This window comes from Bombus affinis, chromosome 1 (genome assembly GCF_024516045.1).
Source record: "Bombus affinis isolate iyBomAffi1 chromosome 1, iyBomAffi1.2, whole genome shotgun sequence".
NCBI lineage: Eukaryota > Metazoa > Arthropoda > Insecta > Hymenoptera > Apidae > Bombus > Bombus affinis.
The window spans coordinates 16,668,569-16,685,636 of NC_066344.1; the positions used below are offsets into that span (position 1 = coordinate 16,668,569).

A 17,068-nucleotide genomic window follows, 5' to 3' on the forward strand; every position below is an offset into this window, starting at 1 on the left:
GGAAAAAACCAACTTTTCCGTTGGACAACTATTCGTTTTTCCCATTAGGTAACTACCTGCTTTCTCCGTAATTTGTAAGAACGTGCAATAGACCTAAGGACTGTTTTAAGTACCAACTATAAACCGAAGATACTTGCAGAATTAAAGGTTCCTGCAAGCTAATAAGATTCGGTTTATGGTGGGGCCTTAGGTTTATTGAGGGTCTGTCTAATGGTGCTTGGGCCTTGACGGTCAGACAATGAAGGACGTCGCGCGGACATATATATATATGCATGATGTGCGAGAAAAATGTTTTTTCTTCCTAGTGAAAATCTGTCGCGTCGATCGATGAAAACGATTGCGAAGAGACACGACGGGTAAAACAATGCGCATGCGCGATACATCGAGTCGCACGCATGCGCAGTCATACGCGCTACATAGGGGTTACATGTTATGTACGTATGGACCGTGTACAATTTTTGTCAACGCATGTAATATAATATGTACATTCGTTTCGTTTGGTGAGTGAAATTGAGCGTAGGAAGCTCACTCTTGGAGTGAAATCGATCGTGTCTTCAAATAAGGAAATGAGAGTAATGTAAGTACATACTCAGTTTTTTGTTCATTTCATGTCACAGAGAACAAGGTTATATTTATCGAAGGTTTGATTATTGAATAATTAGTTAGGGGTCAGACAGAGCACGCCCATGCACTACAGCATGCGTATAGTTGAGATGACAAGTAAATAGACATGTAAAGCAACAGATGAATCTAATTACGAGTCGAGACGACAATGACGCCGACGGTTAACTGTTTGACATTGTATGCAGATACATGCGAAAGTATCGTACGCGGTCTTGTAAGGAAAGAATGTGTTAATTTCGTCTAAATGCCGGGATAAAATTCGCTCTTAGTGCACGAGAGCGACGTCTGTCGGCAATGCGGTCGGTAAAATTGCGGACAGCGTCTTTGTCATCGTGTTTTATATTCAACGGCAACGAGACCAGGCATGAACTGATATTCACGGATGATCGTGTCGAGGCACATTGTAACCAAATGAAACAATGTAAATCGTAGGCTTTAATCCCATGTGAGTTATCGATGATCATTTATTATGTAGGCGACCGTCTCGTATTTAGTATTGCTATAGCACGGAAAAATTACCAGCGTCACTAGGTGTAATCTACCATTCGTACTGTGTGATTTCGATTGATAAAAAGGAGCGTATAATACGTATCGTGATTCTGATATCATTAGACTATGGAAGATGTGTACATTCTTGTTCATATGTATTAGGGCAGCTGCCGGTTTGATATGAAAGATGATGATTAGTTTAAATTGTCCAGGAAACGATTAATCGATCAGAATTTTGTATTCATGATAGTTTATGATCCAATATGTACATAAAAATTTGTGTTATGAGAGGTCTGATGGATATAGCGAGTATAGAGAATATATTCAAGTTTGGTGAATGAGTAATTCCGGTGCAAACATTGGTCAACAATTATCAGTCTACCTCAAGGCCTTCGCCTTTCTCTGCGTGATCGTCGGACGCGTCTGGATGTGGTGAATGAGAGAGAAATCGTGAAACGCGCTGTATTAACAGCAGATGGGTGTGAAAAATAGGTCTTGTTTACTTAAGTAGTTTAACATGCGACCAGCGTCCGAGGTTGCAGCTTCCCCTTGTTCTTCCTCTTTCTGTCTCTGTTACTGAATCACTCAGAAACAGGTTTCTTTGACAAAAATCAGTTTGGAAATTCCTCCTTGAATATTTAACCATGAAAAATATAATTATTAAATTTATTATAAGTTATGTTACAAGGAAACTCTTAAATCTTAGTCTACAACTGTGTGAACATGATCTAAGATGTTCCGCTTGCTCCTAGATACTCCTTATATTATATCGTATAAGTCACAAACTATGTATGCAGATAGGTCCTTAATTTTTTCACCATAGAATGGATTGGATGCATGGTTTGACTTGTAAAAGCATAGCATAAAATATGAAACGCATGTCTCAAAGTGGGGTCCCTCGGCGCTAAACAGTAATCCAATTTAATGCACCATAATTTTGGTTTATTATTTGGTGTACATTCTTGTGACAATCAAAGCATTGTTGACAGAACAGAACATGACTAGTTGTAAATTATAATTTAAAGAATCGAATTTCTCAATCGCTTTTAGAGTTGAACCGGTCATAGTTAATTTCGGTGCTAGGGAATTCTAGGGAAAACGCGCCAAGGGTGGCATATCGTTAGGAGGTGCTAAAACTCCAGCGGAAAAGCTGGCTTGGACGTAATGTTTACTGTGTCGTAAGTGACACTTTGTCCTCCCACCTGCAAAGGATTCTGTCAAGTTCCTGGAAGGCTCGTGCTTCTGGCGTTACGAACACACGCACAAAGAGTCGCTAGCGTGCGGTTTGTTTATATTGGTAACTAGACCGTTACATTAGCCTGTTTACGTATTGGAGAGTTTTTTTTGGTCCGTCGTTTGCTGTTGAAACGGTCGTTCGCTGCGACGGAATTTTATTGTAGAAACATGATGCCGTTAAGCGGTTTACTTTTTTTTCTTTTCCTTCCAATTTTTTAAACCAGTACGAATTTGTAGAACCTGCGCAGACTTTTTACGAAACCGGCTCGTAAATAAATAGATGTACGTGCAGCAATCTATGGTTGCATAATTTCGCGTGATTCGAATTATTCCCGAAGCGTGGAAATTTCAGCGTGACAGGGTGCGCTATAGGGGATTTCGCCTAGTGGAATACAAAGTGGTACCATTACATTTCTACATACTACTTTGTTCCTTCCCACCTGTATTACCATAATCATCGACGCATGGATACATTGCTACACAAATACTTGGGTTTTGTTTGTTTAAAGCGGTATCTTCATGAAAGTCACGTCATTCCTTTCCGAATACCCCATACCAGGAGCGAAATCGTCCCGTGTATCGTTCCTTTTCTTTTATACTCGTTTACACGCGGTTCGAACGTAACGTTTTTATCCTTTCCGTCGAGAGCAGTTTACCGATCGTACGATCGGGATTCTGAAAAAAAGGCTTCACCGGCTTTCCGTTTCTCTGCTTGGTGTTCGTCGTGTTTCTGTAACAAGTCACGGGAGAAAAAAACAAAGTATACATTGCCATCGACGTGACTTCCAAATGGTGGGGGAGAGTAGGGGAAGTATCGAAAGCAAGACGAGAAGTCTCGATGCGATTGGATCGTGTGAACCAGCCACTCTCGATTGCCTCTTTCATTCTTCCTTCCCCTTCGCCCCTTTTGGTCCGATGTGTCTCGCCTTTTTTTCATCCTCTTTTTATCCTTTTTGTCCCCTGCTTACATCGCAACGCTCGCTGCATTTCGTGGCACTTACACCTTCTCGACTCTGTGAACGTTGCCGGTGAATTCAGCGATTTCTAAACGGCCATTCTTTATTTTACTTCATCTTCTGTATACCCGTGTTAGCTTAAAAATTGTCTGTACTATGATGAAACCATGATATTATTCCAACTATTGATTTTTTATTTCGCTTGAAGTATTAAATTAATAATTTGATTTCTTTAATATGTACATCGCATGTATAGTTGCCAGAATAGCGTACCGCTTTTCTTTTAAATTCTCTCATCTTACCATCCCTTAGCCAAGTTTCAGTCTATGATATTTTGCTACCAGAAAGACCACAACATTACACTGGATGACTTGATATAACACATTTGAATTGTACCAATAAGATAAATGAAACAACATCGCCAGTATTAATAAACCACTACTTAATAAAATTATACAATAAGTATTGCGAATTTTTAAGTCAGTTCAATGAAACATACACATAGTTATATCTCTCTCATACGCATGCGCAATGATCCAGTATCCAAATTCGAATCCCCTAACCACAGGTACAGAAAGAAAGCATATTGCATCGCGGCGACCTATTTTTTTCACGAAGGACCCCAGTTCCCGGTTGTACCGTGACATTTGCCGTTCCCCGTTGTTTTATTCGTAGGTGCACGCCGCGTACGTGCCTGGCGGGTTTTAAAGCGACGGCCACGAGCCAAGGTGAAAATGCACCGGCATGCGAACCCCAGTCGAAAGTTTATATCCTGAACGTTAAGTGGGTGTATTACGTGAGTCGAATACGAGCGTCATGGATGATTTACAGAGATGAATCCCGTTTGATGGAAGACACTAGGCTGCGCAAGGAGGCTTCTCGATCGTCGCTCGGTTGGCGCCTGCCAAGTCAGCGGCGCGCGCAACCTAGCCTTCATAGTTCCCACGTGCTCCATAAGTCCGGTTCTCACGAGAACCCCGTGGAATCTGGAGGCGATCTGTCGCGCTCGCGATTCTGCGATTACGATTTACCGACGCGTCTCCCCCATCGTTAATTCGTTGTTATTAGACGGTTCAAAGGCGGTTCAAAAGGAATCATCGCCAGATCCTACCTCTTTTTTTTTCACGTTCTCGCGCGCGTGAAACCGGTTACAGATTTTATTCACGGGATCCCGTGATTTATTACCGATACCCTTACGGGAGAAGCAACAGATCTGACTGTAAAAATCCGACTTTTTGTCTACCTCGACTATATCGACGCTTCGAGATTTTGCGATTTTTTTTTTTTTTTTTTTTTTTCAAATCTTCTCCCGTAGCTTGTGTCCTCGTGTAAATTGAACCGTTTTGAATTATTCAAACGGCCCGATAAGCATCATGGTATTCTAGGTCGGTAATATGGGATTTCTGGTTTTCGAATTTCGTAAAGATGACCGTTACGAAATACGCGGAGAATCGTTCGTAAGGGAATCGTTTAAACAGTTCCATTTGTTGCGTCATTCGAACGATGTTTTCCGAGTTTTCTGTCGCGCGTTGTAGTTTTCCGAGGTAGAATCATGACACATGGTTAAATCACGTTCGAAATCGTAGTTTCTTGGTAGGCCTTAATGATCAAAGCCATGTTATCGGAACCTGCTGAATGTTACTCAAACGAACGGCTGCTTCGGATTGGCTGTTAGTTATCTTTCATCTGCAACGAGATCACCAGAACTGTGAGCAAACAGGCTTCCTTAGAACCTTGAGAGCGAAGCCTGCAGCGATGCGCTTTCCCGTGGAATTCTGCGTAACTTTGTTAATACACGACTGAGCTCTGGTGCACGGATCGCCTGGAATTCGTTCTGCGATTTTTCCATCAGGAAAAATACGAGAAAATATCGCACCATTATTTCTCACGATTACCAATATTTTCTGTAGTACACAAATTTGCGCAAGATAGGTAGAATATTGGATAGAACGTTTCTATATCAATTAAATTAAAAAATTTTGAAATAGATTAGATAATTCCTAAAACTAGAACTCTCAAATGTTTATATTTCTGAATTTTCAGACTTTAAAATTTTCGAATTTCAAACTGTCGAACGTTAAGTTTCCAAATTTCTCAAATATCAAGCGTCAAATTTTTATATTTCAAATTATCGAATCTTCAAATCTTTAAATTTCAAATACTCGTATAGAAGAACCTATAATTTTCCATAACTATAAATCTCAGAGTAAAATTACATAATCCAAGACGCGGATGAGAATTCGTCAAAAGGTTGTTCAGAAAAGTCCAGAGACGAATCCTTCGGCGGAATTTCTCGCAGCTTCTTCTAATTCTCGGTAGCAATCGATTGCCGTTCCAATTCAATTGGATGAACGTTCTTCAGGCCGCGGAGCGGAATGTATTATTCATCGTCGCGTTTCCCAGCGCGTCTGCCTTCGCGCCGTTGAACCTACTACAGAAACAGGAGGAAAACTACTATTACCACTACATAGCCGCCGTTGTGGATCGCCCAATGATTTCTTGTCATCTCGCAGACGTGGTGCTTCCTACTGTGAAACGAATTCAGAGTAATTTTCCCCGACGCCTGAAGGCGTTGTTTTTCCACTGCCGGAAAAAAAGTTCTACCCACTGAACGTTGTCACATTAACCCAATATCTATCCGCCACGTAGCAATAAGCTTATCCCGAGTCTGCAACTAGAACGATCATGTGTCATTACCACGTGTTTTTTCCCCCCCCTCTTACATATTCTTTTTCTTTTTCCCTCTTTCCGCTGTACAAATTGACAGTTGATTAATAGACACTTTGGTGTTAACAGCTAGAAATTCGAGTAATTCCATGTTTTCATAACGGTTAGTAATGATGTACGGTAGCACTCATATTTATTTCATTCGATAGAACGGGTATTGGTTTAGCGCGGTCGTATAATTTGATTTGTCGAATGTGTCTATTAATACTAAAGCGGCATGGAATTATAAAGTATGGCAGAATTTATTCATAGGCCATTCCGTTCTTTCCGTTTAAATTGCAAATATCGATTCCTTTTATTACAGTCTATCAAACACGACGTTTACTAATTACTCATATTTTATCATGGTGTACATTGTTGAACGATCTTAATGAATCGAGATTTATTACAAAGAGATTTGCTTCCTTTCCTATTTATTTATTCGTCTGTTTTATTCCCTAGATATATATGTCGAGTTGTCGTTTGGATTTCGAGCGCCAGACGATTCTTCGTTAGTATTTGCCATCGTGATGTTCGATAAAGGTTGTATTTACATAAATTAATATCTCTTTACAGAGTTTGATAAATAATTAGTTTAACGGTTAACTGGAATAACAAACAATAAGTAAACAAATGCTTTTGATATTATTCTTGGGTTCTGTAACGAATCCACGGTCAACGGCAAACTTTCTGTACGTTTTAATATATTTTTGATAGCACACTGACACGTTCGCTCAGGCACAGGGTTTCTCTAAGACTGACTCCAAGACGATGACAGTAAACTCTCCAAGGAGATTGCAAAATAAAAGACAGATACAGTTACATATATCAAATACATATCGATCGGGAATATCAACAAATTCCCAAGCGCCGTAACTAGGCAGTTCCATATAAACCAGCATTGCTCCTGATCAAGACTCGATTGTTTATACAGCGTATCCCTTAACACTGGTACCTCCTCTGTAAGACATTTCGTTCATCCCGTGACCGTGGCTACGTTCGGCGACCAGTTATGTCACCCCGAGCCCAAGTATTGGGAAATCTTCCAAAAGAAAGGCCCGATGTCCCTACATCTCCGACATATATATATGTAAACTCCCTAGAGTTCATGTAGGATAGGGATTCTTTTCGTTTTACGGGTAGCACGACAGGCTGTGTTTCACGGACAGAGCCATCTTCTTTTGTTTTACGGACGACCATTTTAAGAAGCACGTTTTTCCCAAACGGACGGACAGAGAGTTACATTAGACACAGACAAGGTTACAGAATAGTTATTTAAGATTTTAAAGACCGAAGAAGAAAGATCGGTAGCTCAGGACGTTGAAAATCGATTCCCGATTTTCAGGTAAACATTGTACCAAAGACTTGTTATTTCCCGTTTATATAATTATCGTTATTTATCGTTATAGACGCATATTAATTGTTGTTTATTTTTGTATTTTATCTAATTACTTCATAATAAAAAACTCGATTTTCAGACTACAGAATCGATCCCTGAATTATCCCAAGATTTACGATTTTACATATATATCCCCTATATATAGAGGAATATATATATAGGAATATATATATATATATATAGGAATATATATTCCACTATATATATATTCCTATATAGGAATATATATTCCCCTATATATATATTACTATATAGGAATATATATATATATATAGGAATATATATTCCTATATAGGGAAATATATGTATAGTATATATATAGGAATATATATATATTCCTATATATTCCTATATATAGGAATATATATATAGGAATATATATATATATAGGAATATTCCCCTATATATATATTCCTATATATAGGAATATATATTCCCCTATACATATATATTCCCCTATATATATATTCCTATATAGGAATATATATATATATATATATATATATAGGAATATATATTCCCCTATATATATATTCCTATATAGGGGAATATATATATAGTATATATATAGGAATATATATTCCCCTATATATATATTCCTATATAGGGGAATATATATATAGTACGATTAACTAACCTATATTATAACAGTCTTATATAGAATAAAACGTGGTATACGTAGCCAAGCAACAATGAAACATATTCCTCCACTAACCTATATGATACGCACCAAAAACTACCCATGATATTATCGACTGAGTTTCGGTTGTCTTCAAAGTATGTTGTTTGTTGTGGATTCGCATGAAACTGGATAAACTTTGGTGAGATCTTCTGGTCTGAGTCAGGCACCGATTTTAGCTCGTGTATCAGCATCCCTCGGACGAGATATGGCGGGCTGCATGAACACTGAACAAATGAAACGGGGGAGTGGACGGTGGAAAACCGACTCAATCGGTCAGTTTTCTTGGCTCGAGAATTGACACGTGCCAACGTGAGCTTGACAGCAGTACGAATGAGCCACTCGCCGACGGCGGATCACCCGTTGGACAGATTTGATTTAAGTCAGCTTTAAAGCCTGGCATTCTTCCAATACTGTTAATTCAATACAATGTCCGTGTGTGGCGAACTTTTCATTTCGTCACAGTGAAAACTGCCCGAGAGGAGACCTCAAGATGAATATCTTCCATAATAGGCATGCGAAAATTTCACAAAATTTCTGCGAATGTTTCTTTCGTCAAAAACTCGTCGAAGTTTCGTTCGGTTTCTCAAACGACAATTTATATAAAAGTCGATTATTTAAAAAGACCGAGTTTTAAGGATTCTAATAATCGAAAGATTTATCTATCCATTTTGGAAGTAAATTTTGCCAAAGATGTTAATTTTGTTCCTGAGACGATAATTGAGATTACGCGAATGGATATGCGAATTATTTAAAAGATTTTCAAGATTTTAATAATCCAGAGATATCGGTGTATTCGTTTTAGAGCAAATTCCTGTTCCAGTTTTATGTAAAATTATTTTATTGTAAGGAACACTGAACTCTATTTTAATGACACCCTGTACAATGGGCGAAACTAAGAACGTTCTCCTTTGGCACTCGCAAGTATGCGATAAACTACTGCGTATAGTGTCATCGACGCATTTCCGCGCACGTTATTTAATCCAACGTAGTCTAGCACGTGCAACAAGAATCCTTTTGGCGCCGGAAACGTAAAAGTCGTAAGCTGACTTAATACGTTATCTGTGACAGTCGCAGACTGGCAATGCGAAAAGCGATCTCCACTGGTGTGTCGTAGCGCCGCAGAACTTAAGATATGTTTAGAAAGATCAGTCACATTGGCATGCTAAAAATAGTCACCATAATCTTCTGCTCTTATTTAAATAGATCACTCGGTTCAAAGGTGGTTTCGTTTCAATTTTGTTTCCTTTAAACATCGTTAGATTCGCAACTATGATTCAGAGCTACAATAATAGCATTGTGCAGAAGATGTTCGCTCATTTTCTTTTTCCCTTAAAATTAATTCTGTTTGCGTCGATATGGCGATTTACCAATGACCTAAATGTCCCCGTTCGGTCAAAGCCAACGGCTACCAAGACTATTTACAGATTATCACATTCTTTATAGTCGTTCTCCTGGGACACCTCGTATTCCCTCTATGAAAGCGAAAAACATGGAACGGCAGTATCCACCATTTTTCAAATGTCTACTTAGCCATCCATGCCATGTTTGGTATCTTTCCATTTCAGATCGTGTAACCATAACCTACACTAACGCCGGTTGTTCGTACTTCATAAATAAATTAAATATCGTACATCAATAGAAACCAGTGAAAGGACCTTGGCTCAAAGATTCTTAAGATCTCGATTGAAAAATCTCTTTCGATTTCATCCATTCTGCACCCGACATCGCATTCAATAACATTCGCGATCACCGAGAAATGACGATTCCTCGTACGGTTACTTCGCACATATACCTACATACCAGGCATACGATCAGCCATGCATATAAGTTTGCGAGGCGTAGGTATGCTTATCAGCGCAAACCGATGGTGGGATCGGCCGAAAGGCTTGGCCAATACAAATGCATCGCATTACGCGTGCACTGACTTGAGCTGCAGCCGCAAGGTCGGCATTTCTGACGCGCGCATGACATCACGTAGGCGTGCACGATGGAATATATCGTCTCCGCGTATAATATACCATCGACGCGTTCGTCTATTTACCGCCTCGTACGATCGTTACGTTGCACCCTACAGTTAGGGTTAAGTTATACGAGTCGGTTGAACGTTTGAGCGAAGACAAGTTAATTTGCTTAATAATTCGGCAAATTTGATCGGAAACAATTTTTAAGCGATCTACGTTTCGAAACAGACTATTTAACTCGTTATTAGCGACAACTATGTTAGACGATTAAATTTATCGTGTGCTTACATCGTTAGCTTGACGAGGGCATCTATTCGTTAGAGACTCATTGTACTCGTAATTCATTTTGTTGTTTGTTCTATTAGTGCTTAAATACCTCCTCGTTGACGCAATAAGCTTTTCTCTTGTTGAACCTAAAGTAAAGAATATTTTCTCATATCCCCGTTATTGTATTACGTACTGATATAGGAATATATATATACCATATATATATAGGAATATATATATAGTACGATTAACTAACCTATATTATAACAGTCTTATATAGACTGAAACGTGGTATACGTAGCCAAGCAACAATGAAACATATTCCTCCACTAACCTATATGATACGCACCAAAAACTACCCATGATATTATCGACTGAGTTTCGGTTGTCTTCAAAGTATGTTGTTTGTTGTGGATTCGCATGAAACTGGATAAACTGGAAACTGATGTTCTATACGACAAATTCGATTACTCTGTGCAAAGTGAATTTTGGAGACGTTGAATCTGTAATTCAAATAACAATGTGCTTTCTTCCTCTGTTTCAATGTATATCTTGTTCCTGTAGGTCAATTTTTACTGGACGAGCCATCTGTATTTTTGACTAAACAGTACTGGTCCTTTCGAAAGTGCCGCCATTATTCGCCATTTTTCAGTCGCGTCCGAGTCATCGTTAGATCGGGACGAGATTTGAATCGCGACCTGCAATGCATGGGGTATAGAAATGGAAATCGTGAGTTGTAAGGCTTACAATTAGTTAAGGTCCGCTTCGTTGGTACGATGCAAATTATTCGTTCTCGATAGGGCGACACACAATTGACCGTCTCCAAAGCCTGATTGACACTGACAGTCTGCTTGTGGTACGATCTCAATCCGTTCGAATATTAATCGTTGCCATTCGAACGGAATAAGGCTTGATTCGCAACGATACTCTGCGGTCCAATCGATTACTCAATACCGTAGGGAGATAAAGCCTGATTTACAATGATGCTCTAGTCACGGACGTGTATAAGCTTGATTCAATATGGTTTGTCGTGCCTTCCCGCCGATCCATAGCAATGATTTACATTCACGATCCGTTCGTGGTGAGGTTATAATCTGAGTATCAAGAGTCGAGAGATTTTCTTCTTTCTTATCGTTTTTTCAAACCAACAAGAATCGTATGGTGTAGCGATACGGTGAATGGATATGGCAGTATAAATCAAACTTAACCTCTTCGTTGCATCCCATCACTCGTGCCCGTACTATTTCTTCTTCTTCTTGTTATGTACGACTTTCTATTTATATTTTCAACAAGATCCGCAGAATAAAAATATGGCTGGTAGTACGACCATAAATTTTAAATACTTTAGTACCAGATATTAAATTTCTATTATTTTCTAACCTTCGATATTTGCCCTATTCTTTCTCAAATAAAAATTATGTTACCGTGCTACTTGTAAAAGTACATTCTTCCGTACAGTTTCTCTACGTCATTCGTACCACACAATTTCATACCCTTAAGCAGTCGCTTTAATCGTGCTAACAATTCGTCTGTAACGGAACCCAGTAACGAACAATTGTCGGGCCCTGTTAATTACTTTGCCTCTGAAATAATACGCTAAAAATGGTAACGGGCGCGGTGGTTGCTCGATGGTTTCTGTAACGAATGATAATAATCTCATCGCACAGGAAATTAACAGCGGCGGCGCACGTGTCCGAAAATACAACGCAGCAAAGATAACATCAGAAGAGTAATCACGCCGGTAACCCCGTGCTCGTTTGTTTCCATCAATTTCAGGCGACCGTAGGGTCATCGTTGCAACGGAGGTTCACATACCACTTACTCCCCTGAGTCACTTAATAATATCTTTGGTATTTTTACTGACCGACCTCACACGGTAATTCTTCGTTACCATCGTAGTCATTTGTTGATGAATTTTGCGACGCGTATATGATGGGTCCATCGTCGTCTGTTGCTTCGACGTCGAAGAAACAGCGATGGGACTGATACGATACATATCCGTAATGTTCAAACAATTCGATATTTACTGACGAAAAGCTCACGAAAGTACACGAACATTTGTAAAAACATTGTATAAATATACGATGTGTCTTATAACATTAACGCTTAACTTAAAACATTGACATTATTTATCACTGTAATCAGATCCGACTATCACGATTATATTGGTAAAGTTTAGTCTGGTCTGAACTGACAGACAACTGCCCGCAGACAATTTACATACGTTCCCAGCGAACAATCCGCAGATAAAGGGATACAAAATACAAACCCAGAGATAAGTAGCTACGTATATATACATATTGGTCGATTATACAAGAGGCAATGTCTATGGACAAATCAGACGTAGATGTACAAAATTGCGGACTGTCTTCGATCAGTCTGGAGTAGGCTTTTGAGATAAGTGCGTACGCAGTTCAGTGACTTTCCCAGTTTCGATCATCCGACTCTCCGATCTTTTTTGACGAAATAACGAAAACTTAAAAAATTCAATGTCTTTTCAGTTCATCGCATTTAATGTTCAAAATTACTGAAAAGGATCAGAGTCGACAATTTTATTCGTAAGTTGGTATCGATACGTATCGATGGAGTATATCGGTCCCAACAGTACAAACAAAACATAGAAGGGGAAAGGAGAAGTAACGATCCGTTCGTCTTTCCGACTTTTTGCACGCAGCGACGATGCATCGCGCCTGGTTCGCTTGACTCGTGGTCTCTCGTGTGTGTGTGCGCGCGCGCGCGCGCGCTCTTACAGTCGCTATAAAGAGAGAGGAACGCGTGACGGCTAAATCCTTCGCGATCATTCGAGTTATTTAACTGTGGCGCGACAGATGTGCGCGGAGGAAAGGAGAAGGCGAGTATGTATTAACAGTGACTTTAAAGCGCGATGAGTGACGAGGCCGGTTTGCGTCCCAACGGGGAAGAAATTATGAGGAATCCCGAGTCGGCGCCCCGCTTTTACGCATCTGGGAGGCCAAGAGTCGTCGAGGCATCTCTTTCTAACTGCGCCTCTGCCTCTCTCTTCTTTCTCTGTCTGCTCGTGACTTCTCTATTTCCCGCCTCCTGCGTGACGCGTTCCTTTTCTGCCTCGACTCGGTCGCGGTGCCGTCGCGTGAATGACCGAGTGCCGCGTCTTTGAATTTTTCGCTGCGCACGTACACGACGTGATGGCACACACGATTGAATCCCGACGGGGACCCTCTACAGGGGTTGCGGTATCTTTATGCTAAACATGGAAACGCTACAATCTTGATTTTAATTCTTTTTAGTCCTGCAATCGTAATTTATTGAAATTAATTGAAATGAAAATATCGATACAATTGAAGTTTTAGTCAGATGTTGTTAATCTTCAGGCGTTGGAGGTTAGGTCAGTTCTGACGCATGCAGACATTTTACGTTTCATACTTTCTAACCTACTTTTCTTTTGTTCTTGTGTATTATTTTAAAGGCGTGGCAAGGTGCCTTTATGGTGGTACACATAATAAAGTTCGAATCTTGTTTTTGATAGTTTAGATTGTAATTAATGATTGAAATTAAGATGTTGGTAATCGAAGTCCCAGTCGACGTTGGTAATCCTTTTACTAATGTATCAACAGAAACACTTCTCTTCTGATCTTTTTACAAAGAATATATAATGCAGTAAAATTGGCGTCAGTTTTACCATAAATATATACATTTATTGTTTTACTAGCTAATAATATTTTAAAGTATAGTGTTGCTTATGCACAACTCCGGAGAGTGAAAGAGCTGATCGAGGTTAGGATAGATTACTTTAGAGAAGGCATTGTACAACTTCTAAGTTCAAAAGACACTGGTCTTAATGAACTTTTTAAATACAGATTATTTATGATATAAAATAGTGCATTTCGATTACCATAGAGCAGATGTTATAATTAAAGACAAGACTTCGGCTTAAAATTGGCAAATAATCGATAATTAATTCTGATTATGCAAGAGAACGTTAATGACGTGCGAGGCGCGTTTAATTTCAGGGAAGAGAACACGAAGCAACGTCGTCGACCGAGTAATTTTCGAGTCACGAAACTGGCTTCGCGTTTGCAAGAAATTACGAAGAATTGCCGATCGCACGTTTGATTTGTACATCTGGCAGGCGTTCTATCGCTTCGTTTTGCTTTCCTTGCCGTGCTATTTATTCCTTCCGCCGTCCGGTTAGCTTTTTCTTCGTAGACCTTGCTCCTGCTCTTTCCACGGCTCCTCATTAATTGAATCGCTCAATTTCAACCGCGATTGGCCTGCATTTATCGTCGCGCGTTCACACTCTGATCGACCGACGAACGAGCTCGGATGATTCAGATCTGAAGCATTCGTGAAATCATTAACAGAATACAATCACCGGTTCTTCGTTAATTAAATTACTCAATTTGAATCGTGAATTGTGTTTATAACATTTACTATCTATCTTATAATTCGAGGCTGCTTCTGCTCGCGTGCGTATGCTCAGAATGACGTCAATTAAGGTGCACGCTGTTGCAACTTGTTCCCAAGATTAGATATTGTTTTATATAAAATGAACAATTGAAAATTCATCCTAATTATATCGCATTCCTTTTTCTGAAAGATATTAATGTATGCTTTTATTATCGAAGAGGTTAGTATATTTTTAAGGACTCGTTATTTGTAACTTGGCATACATTCAACTTACTATTAGCGAAGAGAGAGGAACGAGGTTGTTATTAGAATTATTATGTATATAAATTGTGAAAGTAATTCGGGAATAATTCCGTGGTAAGATAGACAGCCTCGGCATTCCGGAAATGTAACCACTCTATTGCGTCCACTGAAAGGGTTAATGGTGCCTTCGCGAGTAGCAACTACCAACAGTTGACGTATATATAACCTGTATACATGAAACGGTATGTTAACGTTAACGACTTAATAGTATTAACTTAATAGAATTACTGTCTATCAACGTACGTATTGTTGAGATCGAGGTCGCAAATGCTGTCTAAATATTATACATTTTTTCTATACTATGGCAAACTGTGTTGAATATATATATGACGTCTTTCCAAAATTCTTTACAAAATTCTTTATTCAGAAGACACGGTAGATGAAATATATATCATAGAATTTGGTAAAAGCTATTTAAAGAAATTCATTATCAAGAAAAATGACAAATTTGTCGAGAAGAGATCCACGAAGGTGTAGACAGCAAAGAGTCTTAGTCTAATTCTATGGTTAAATCTTTTTCAACTTGCGCCATAGAATTTTTTGACCGATCAAATATGTATATTCTATTTTCATTCAGAAATATTTGACAGAACTCGACAACCATATTGTGTAACGATAAATATAAAACCTCCTTAAAAAAATCTCCGCTTACAGAAAAGTAGATTCTAGATCGGTGTCGTTTTCTTCTCCCGCTGCATTCCCCAAACCTTATCAGTTATCACGATCGGCGCTCCGCTGGAAATAATTTTACGGTGTAGCACGTTACTCGTTCCTTCCATCTTTCTTCCTTTTTCCTTTTCTTTGTTCCTCATAGCAAGCTCAAAAGCGGATTCCGAGGACATACGTTAGTGTCTGCCGAGTATTCCAGAACAGAGTGTCGGCGCCTAGAAGCCAGAGCATTTATCCATTGGGTCCCACAAAACATGTCTCCGGGTGCGTGCATTATATGAAAGGTACGATATACATAGCACGTACGACAAGTAGTAGGGGTAGTGCAGTGGCCCGTGCCGCCTGAAATACACGGACAACCGACTCTCTGGCACTCGACTCCATTCTGAGTGTGGCAGCACACCGAACAACTCTCCCCTATCACCCGCGCCCCCTTCCTCGCCCCTCTTCTGTTTCGGCCGCTTGCTCTTCAAACGCATCTTCGTGTTGCTCCCCGCACTTCCCCTGTATCGCTCTTCCCTCTTTCGTCTCGTTCCATACTTCTACCTCTTCTTCGTCTTCGAGAGCTCTTTACACTTCGATAGTGTCCGTGGTTTTCTCGTTCTGTTCTACCATGATCTTCTCATTGTTCGATAACGGCTGCAATAATCGTAATATTGATCATTTTGTATGGTCGACTGTTCGCTTCGTTAAGTTTCTATATTCTTAAGCATCGCTAATTAGGATGTTATTTACCTAGGAAGATTATTTAAATAAGTACACAGGTAATAATGGACACGGAGGTTAGTCATCTCTACTGTCTTAAGGAATAACATTCAACGGTCGATGACTCTTCTTCTGTAATTCTCCTACATGTAAAATGTGCAGTCATTTGTTTTATGTATCATGAATTTTGTAGAGAGAGAGAGACATAGAGCGGTTAGAAAAAGTACTTGTACAGCATGTTGTCTTTATTATAGCATCTACGTATATATTCTAATTAATTAGTTTCAAGTATATTAAATTTTGCATCATTTAGTAGTACTTTCATATGATTGCAAAAATTTGCTGAACAGTAAAAATGGAATATAGGGAAAATAAGGATCTGTACAAATACTCGTCGTAGCTGCTGCATATTTAAGTTTTGCAATGAAAAGATTGCAAAAATTTGACGACACTTTCACTTTCAAGTAGATGCAGCCACAAATGGTCAATTTCCAAACGCATGATGTGATTCGTCTAATATTGTATCTGTAAACTATGAATTATGCGTTGAATGACTTTTTCGTAATTAAACGTTTTAAAACACTATATGGCGATACAACCGTTGTTTTCTATCTCGTTCTCATCTCCATCAGATCTCGCAGAACTCCGTCGAGCGAAACAGTGAATTACGCGAGCGACATTACTC

At 39.3% G+C, this 17,068-nt stretch overlaps 1 protein-coding gene and 1 long non-coding RNA gene across 10 annotated transcripts in view; one reads left to right on the plus strand and one right to left on the minus strand.

The window, feature by feature from the left end:
* LOC126914380 (dorsal-ventral patterning protein Sog) overlaps positions 1 to 17,068 on the plus strand; it is a 100,783-nt gene that overhangs the window by 36,975 nt on the left and 46,740 nt on the right. The window lies entirely within an intron of this gene.
* LOC126915076 (uncharacterized) lies at positions 13,499 to 16,856 on the minus strand. The gene is made up of 5 exons (XR_007710019.1): positions 16,414 to 16,856; positions 15,985 to 16,317; positions 15,662 to 15,893; positions 14,981 to 15,175; positions 13,499 to 14,889 (listed from the first exon to the last, which is right to left on the minus strand). It is a non-coding gene; the product is annotated as an uncharacterized LOC126915076 (long non-coding RNA).